An 8,045-nucleotide genomic window follows, 5' to 3' on the forward strand; every position below is an offset into this window, starting at 1 on the left:
TTGGTGTACAAATCTTCCCAAGTCCAAGCTTTCAGTTTTTTTATATATTTACAAGTAGGATTGCTGGATCATACCATAATTATAAGTTTAATTTTTTGAGGAACTGCCATGCTGTTTTGCACAGCAGCTATACCATTTTACATTCTCACCAGAAAGGCACATATATTCATCTTTAGTTACCGAACAGTGCCTGTTGTTCTGAAGTATGGCAGAAATCATTAGCTTTTGTGTATGAAATGTAAAGTATATGGATACTAAAATAATCGGTATAAAATTTGTTGTGGCTATAGTTTTTGCAGAAGAATTTAATTTGTGCTAGGTAGCAAGTATTTCTGACTGCTCCTGATTCATTGCTCTATCATTTCATCTCATTTTTGGAATCTCCATGGAGAGGTACACATAATTATGCATTTCAGTGGTAGCTACGAAGCATTTTTGTTCACAAGTACTCAGATCTCTGAGTTTATTAATAAACCTGCTTTTTTTATTTTGTAAAATACATTTGATATACACACTCAGAAGTAATTAGAAAACTCATTGATTAGCACATTTATGGAGTGCCAATTATATGCAAAATTCCAGCCCTTGATAGATACAAAGAAGCATTATGGTATGGTCATTACCCTCAAGATCTATACAGCCATGAGACACAAACACGTGAAAATCACATCACTGCACAGTTCAAATGATAATGGCATGTGGGACAAAAATGATGCCATGCCAACATGTGATTGATTAATTGCCCGCTGAATGTTTTAGGCAATAGATTCCATGAGCTCAGCTCAAAGCAAACAGATCATTAGGGCACGCAGTATCTGAAAACCTTTATCTGTGAAGTATATATTCTGAGCAAGGTGTTGAAGAATACATAAAATTAAGTGGCGCTAATTGACATAGTCCTGGGACCCAAAAAAATTAGATCCAATCTATTTAACAAAAATATACCCCCAGGTGTATATTAATGCTCCCATGCTCCTGGGGTAGTGATGGTGGTAGTGATAGGGGTAGCAGTAGAAGCAATAGTAAATGGATATTTATTACGTGCTTTCTAGGTGCCAGACACTGTACTAAACACTTTTTACCCATTTTATCTCCATTCTTTAGCAACCCTATGGGCTATGAGCTAGGGGCTATCTCTTACCCCTTTTTATGGACGAGACTCAGAGAACCCAAGTAATTTGCTCACCACCACACGGAGTACTGGAGTCAGTCCTGACTTACTTCCAGGCAGTTTGGTTTTAGAATGGCAGGTGTTACCCTTGGGCAATACCTCCATAACACTAAATGTGAAGGGGCTAGTGAAATTTTTTTTTTTTTTAATGACTTGTAAACTTTGCAACTTCTCTGTGTGGCTGGTGTTTAACATTCTGGTAATCCCTGGTTATGAGCCAGAATGGTTTGTAAACAACTCTAGAAGTTTGCATGCAGAGTAATGAACTAGTAGTTTATTCCTAGTGAGGCCTTGTTTTAACTTGATAACTTCTGTAGGTGTTCAGGAGGAGAGATAATGGGGGTAATCTCTTCTGTAAACAGCTGAGTAATGACCTTAAACTTGTGTATTCACAGCTGGAAGATAGCCTGCATATATGATTTTCTTCTAATGAAAACTACTCTGTTGAAGAAACTAATATCTGGGCGCCTGGGTGGCTCAGATGGCTAAGCATCTGCCTTTGGCTCAGGTCATGATCCCAGGGTCCTGGGATGGAGTCCCGCGTCAGGCTCCCTGCTCGGAAGGGGGCCTGCTTCTTCCTCTCCCTCTGTTGCTCCCCCTGCTTGTGCTCTTTCGCTCTCTCTGTCAAATAAATAAATAAAATCTTTAAAAACAAAAAAAAAAGAGACTAATATCCATTGCTTTTTGGTGAGAACAGGAAGTTGATAATTTTTGCGCCTTTGGTGACTAGACCAGTCAGTCCTGCTACTTAGTTTTGTGGTTCGGGTACATTGATGTGGTTGTAAGAGGTGTTTTGGCTGTAAAGGTTTTCAGTTATTTTAATAAGTTGTATTTCTATGATTTGTGTGTGATGCCATATACTGTTGACATGAAATATTCTTGTTTTTAGTAAAGATAGCATGCATGATTCAACAGAGTAGGGGTACAAAAAGCATGACTTAGCATGCTGATTGGGCCATGGAAGCCCAAACAAGTCACCACAGTCTAGTGTCCTGTAAACAGAGATAAGTGTTAGTTTGTCTATTTCAGAAGGTGGTTATGGGAATTACTAGGCTTTAAAAGATTGTGAATCTCAGTGTGGGGACACTTGGCTTTTGGGGAACTTCAACTCAAGAATAAATGTATCTACCTCTTGAATTTTGAGTGAGTGCAACATTAAAGCCTTGAGATTTTCCCAAATGGAATCTGTCCACATAGAAAGGTAGGGCTGGATGCAAATTCTTTGGTGAAGGAGTCAAGAGGGGAAATTAAGAGGGGAACTCTCCTTAGAAGCCATTGAAGTAAAGGGTATAGTGAATGTTAAACGTTTTTCATTGTTCTTGTGATTGCTGAAAGTGTATGGAAAGTGCTTTTTTTATATATATTTCAGAATGGCTGATTTCATAGGATATAGACAACTCACTTAAGCCAACATTTCTGGACAGTAAGACGCTGTGCAAATCAAGAAAGAAGTGCTTAGAAATATTTTCACATAAGGAGGTACTTAAGTCTAAATAGCAGTATTTTCTTTTTTATGTATGTGTTCATTTTTATTTTATTTTTTAAATAGCAGTGTTTTCTTAATTTTTGTCTTCTCAAATACTTTTCCATCAAAATCATAAAATTCGTGGGCTAGAGCATTCAGATCAGAAATTTCAAGTGCTGTGTTTACATCTAGTAGACCCTGGGCATGACAGGAAGTCACATTTGCTAACATGCTGTTGTAGATGAGAAAACAGACTCTTTGTCCAACATCAGACGTGCTGCGTGTATACAGTATAGTTCTTTAGTAGACGATACAGACAGCTCTGAAGTCCTGCTTGCCGATAGCATAGAGTCACAGTTTTATGTACATTTTTGGTGCCACTAATATAATGAAGTAAATGAATCTGGGTTATTTTAATGTCTGTCATGCTTTTAAGGTGAAGCCAAGTGCTGTGCTAAGTGAAGAGAGTAGCAGTGCCCTACTAAAAAAGCATAATCCCAAGGACCGACCAAGAGTCAGAATTCACATTTCATTTGGCAATGTTGGGTTTGTTTGGGGTTTTTTTTTTAATCTTCAACCAAGAAGAGTTGATGTGCCACATTATTACACTTGGATGTAGTTTAGGGTACAGCTGAGACTGAGAAATAGGGTGGTTCAGAGTAGGGTGTGAAATTGTGGTGGCATGGTATGTTCTGATAATGGATTTATCAGCTACAGTCAAGTTGGGACTTGGAATGCCCAGAGTAAATTTATGAATTGCTGAACTGTAATTCTACAGACTAATTCTGAAGCTTTATAGTTTATTTTCCTTATTTTTCATCCAAAGAAGCCATTCACTTAGGTCTATTAAATAATGGTCAGGGGAGGTTAAGTAAGATGAAATTGCAGCTATACATACTGTATGATAAATGAAATTAGAAGTCATACAGGATGACACTGTCTAGCTTAATTATATTGCGTTGGACAATGTCCCTGAAGTGTTTTCATGGGTGAGATAGCTGCCATTTATGACTTTAGCTGCAAAAGCTTGTTAATGGAATACTTTACAAACCTTAAAAATGATTATTTTGTAGATATATATTTACTGATATAGAAAGTTGTTCGTGAGCTAAATATTTAGCAAAAAGGCAGGTTACACAAGGACCTAAAAGTAAATCAGTTTTGTTTAAAAAAATGTGTCTACATAGCGTGGGAAAATGGCCCAGAAAAAATACATACCATTAGGGGCATCCTCAGGCTTAACCTACTTGCTAAATCTGTTGACCAAAGCTTCCTGGTTTGGCTGTGGCTCTAAATATGCTATGATATGCTTCAGATATGAAAAGCTTTTGGTAACACTTATTTATACTCTTAGCTCACCTAATAAAAAGGGAAACTATACCTAAATGAAAACTATATGGGATTACAAGTTTTTTGCTAATTTTCAATTGGAAATTTTAAAAAATTCAGAATGTCTATCACTTGTATTTTTTAAAACAATTATTTAGAAAGAAGCTTATTTTTTTATTATGTTAATCACCATACATTACATCATTTGTTTTTGATGTAGTGTTCCATGATTCATTGTTTGTGTATAACACCCAGTGCTCCATGCTGTACGTGCCCTCTTTAATACCCATCACCAGGCTAACCCATCCCCCCACCCCCCTCCCCTCTAGAACCCTCAGATTGTTTCTCAGAGTTCATAGTCTCTCATAGTTGTCTCCCCCACCGATTTACCCCCCTTCATTCTTCCCCTCCTACTATCTTCTTCTTCTCCTTTTTTTTTTTTTTAACATATAATGTATTATTTGTTTCAGAGGTACAGGTCTGTGATTCAATAGTCTTACACAATTCACAGTGCTCACCATAGCCCATACCCTCCCCAATGTCTATCACCCAGCCACCCGATCCTTCCCACCCCCCCACTCCAGCAACCCTCAGTTTGTTTCCTGAGATTAAGATTTCCTCCTATCAGTGAGGTCATATGATACCTGTCTTTCTCTGAATGACTTATGTCGCTCAGCATAACACCCTCCAGTTCCATCCACATCGTTGCAAATGACAAGATTTCATTCCTTTTGATGGATGCATAATATTCCATTGTATGTATATACCACATCTTTATCCATTCATCTCTCAATAGACATCTTGGCTCTTTCCATAGTTTGGCTATTGTGGACATTGCTGCTATAAACATCGGGGTACATGTACCCCTCCAGATCCCTACATTTGTCTCTTTGGGGTAAATACCCAGTAGTGCAATTGCTGGATCATACGGTAGCTCTATTTTCAACTGTTTGAGGAACCTCCGTACTGTTTTCCAGAGTGGCTGCACCAGCTTGCATTCCCACCAACAGTGTAGGAGGGTTCCCCTTTCTCTACATCCCCACCAATATCTGTCGTTTCCTAACTTGTTAATTTTAGCCTTCTGACTGGTGTGAGGTGGTATCTCATTGAGGTTTTGATTTGGATTTCCCTGATGCCAAGCGATGTTGAGCACTTTTTCATGTGTCTGTTGGCCATTTGAATGTCTTCTTCGGAAAAATGTCTGTTCATGTCTTCTGCCCATTTTTTGACTGGATTATTTGTTCTTTGGGTGTTGAGTTTGATAAGTTCTTTATAGATTTTGGATACTAGCCCTTTATCTGATATGTCATTTGCAAATATTTTCTCCCATTCTGTCGGTTGTCTTTTGGTTTTGTGGACTGTTTCTTTTGCTGTGCAAAAGCTTTTTATCTTGATGAAGTCCCAGTAGTTCATTTTTGCCCTTGTTTCCCTTGTCTTTGGCGATGTTTCTAGGAAGAAGTTGCTGTAGCTGAGGTCGAAGAGGTTGCTGCCTGTGTTCTCCTTTAGGATGTTCATGGACTCCTGTCTCACGTTTAGGTCTTTCAACCATTTTGAGTCTATTTTTGTATGTGGTGTAAGGAAATGTTCCAGTTTCATTCTTCTGCATGGGGCTGTCCAATTTTCCCAACACCATTTGTTGAAGAGACTGTTTTTTTTCCATTGGACATTCTTTCCTGCTTTATCAAAAATAAGTTGACCATAGAGTTGAGGGTCCATTTCTGGGCTCTCGATTCTGTTCCATTGATCTATGTGTCTGTTTTTGTGCCAGTACCATACTGTCTTAATGATGACAGCTTTCTAATAGAGCTTGAAGTCCAGAATTGTGATGCCGCCAGCTTTCCTTTTCTTTTTCAACATTCCTCTGGCTATTCGGGGTCTTTTCTGGTTCCATACAAATTTTAGGATTATTTGTTCCATTTCTTTGAAAAAGGGGATGGTATTTTGATGGGGATTGCATTGAATGTGTAGATTGCTCTAGGTAGCATTGACATCTTCACAATGTTTGTTCTTCCAATCCATGAGCATGGAACATTTTTCCATTTCTTTGTGTCTTCTTCAATTTCTTTCATGAGTATTTTGTCGTTTTCTGAGTACAGATTCATTTCCTCTTTGGTTAAATTTATTCCTAGGTATCTTATGGTTTTGGGTGCACTTGTAAATGGGATCAACTCCTTAATTTCTTTTTCTTCGGTCTTGTTGGTGTATAGGAATGCCACTGATTTCTGTGCATTGATTTTATATCCTGCCACCTTACTGAATTCCTGTATGAGTTCTAGCAGTTTTGAGGTGGAGTCTTTTGGTCTTTCCACATACAGTATCATATCATCTGCAAAGAATGAGAGTTTGACTTCTTTGCCAATTCGGATGCCTTTTATTTCTTTTTGTTGTCTGATTGCTGTGGCTAGGACTTCTAGTACTATGTTGAATAGCAGTGGTGATAGTGGACATCCCTGCTGCGTTCCTGACCGTAGCAGAAAAGCTCTCAGCTTTTCCCCATTGAGAATGATATTTGCTGTGGGTTTTTCATAGATGACTTTTATGATATTGAGGTATGTACCCTCTATCCCTATACTCTGAAGAGTTTTGATCAAGAAAGGATGCTGTACTTTGTCAAATGCTTTTTCTGCATCTATTGAGAGGATCACATGGTTCTTGTTCTTTCTTTTATTAATGTGTTATATTTGCGGATGTTGAACCAACCTTGCAGCCCAGGGATAAATCCCACTTGGTCGTGGTGAATAATCCTTTTAATGTATGGTTGGATCCTATTGGCTAGTATTTTGGTGAGAATTTTTGCATCCATGTTCATCAAGGATATTGGTCTGTAATTCTCCTTTTTGATGGGGTCTTTGGTTTGGGGATCAAGGTAATGGTGGCCTCCTAAAACGAGTTTGGAAGTTTTCCTTCCATTTCTATTTTTTGGAACAGTTTCAGGAGAATAGGTATTAATTCTTCTTGAAATGTTTGGTAGAATTCCCCTAGGAAGCCATCTGGCCCTGGGCTTTTGTTTGTTGGGAGATTTTTGATGACTGCCTCAATTTCCTTAGTGGTTATAGGTCTGTTCAGGTTCTCCATTTCTTCCTGGTTCAGTTTTGGTAGTTAATACATCTCTAGGAATGCATCCATTTCTTCCAGATTATCTAATTTGCTGGCATACAGTTGCTCATAATATGTTCTTATAATTGTTTGTATTTCTTTGGTGTTGGTTGTGATCTCTCCTCTTTCATTCATGATTTTGTTGATTGGGTCATTTCTCATTTCTTTTTGATAAGTCTGGCCACGGGTTCATCAGTCTTGTTAATTCTTTCAAAGAACCAGCTCCTAGTTTTCTTGATCTGTTCTACTGTTCTTTTGGTTTCTATTTCCTTGATTTCTACTCTGATCTTTATGATTTCTCTTCTCCTGCTGGGTTTAGGCTTTATTCGCTGTTTTTTTCTCTACCTCCTTTAGGTGTAGGGTTAGGTTGTGTATTTGAGACCTTTCTTGTTTCTTGAGAAAGGCTTGTCTTGCTATATACTTTCCTCTTAGGACTGCCTTTGCTGCATCCCAAAGATTTTTTTTTTAAATTTTTTTATTGTTATGTTAATCACCATATATTACATCATTAGTTTTTGGTGCAGTGTTCCATGATTCATTGTTTGTTCATAACACCCAGTGCTCCATGCAGAACGTGCCCTCCTCAATACCCATCACCAGGCTAACCCATCCCCCCACCCCCCTCCCCTCTAGAACCCTCAGTTTGTTTTTCAGAGTCCATCATCTCTCATGGTTCGTCTCCCCCTCTGACATACTCCCTTTTTCTTCCTCTCCTGTTATCTTCTTCTTTTTCTTTTTTCTTAAAATATGTTGCGTTATTTGTTTCAGAAGTACAGATCTGTGATTCAACAGTCTTGCACAATTCACAGCGCTCACCGTAGCACATACCCTCCCCAATGTCTATCACCCAGCCACCCCATCCCTCCCACCCCCAACCACTCCAGTAACACTCAGTTTGTTTCCTGAGATTAAGAATTCCTCATATCAGTGAGGTCATGTGATACATGTCTTTCTCTGATTGACTTATTTCACTCAGCATAACAC

General features: G+C 38.4%; 1 protein-coding gene across 2 annotated transcripts in view; it reads left to right on the forward strand.

Annotated features, from left to right (window-relative positions):
- TBCEL (tubulin folding cofactor E like) overlaps positions 1-8,045 on the forward strand; it is a 101,196-nt gene that overhangs the window by 10,389 nt on the left and 82,762 nt on the right. Inside the window, exon 2 of one of the 2 annotated variants that reach the window (XM_073903863.1) lies at positions 2,541-2,650. The exons of the other annotated variant lie outside the window; for it this stretch is intronic. The gene's annotated coding sequence lies outside the window, so the exon portion shown is untranslated. The remainder of the gene's footprint in view (positions 1-2,540; positions 2,651-8,045) is intronic. 2 annotated transcript variants of the gene reach the window in all.

The sequence above is a fragment of the Callorhinus ursinus genome, unplaced genomic scaffold (genome assembly GCF_003265705.2).
Source record: "Callorhinus ursinus isolate GAN/ISIS: 27379988/994484 unplaced genomic scaffold, GSC_fseal_2.0 scaffold19, whole genome shotgun sequence".
In the NCBI taxonomy this organism is placed as follows: domain Eukaryota; kingdom Metazoa; phylum Chordata; class Mammalia; order Carnivora; family Otariidae; genus Callorhinus; species Callorhinus ursinus.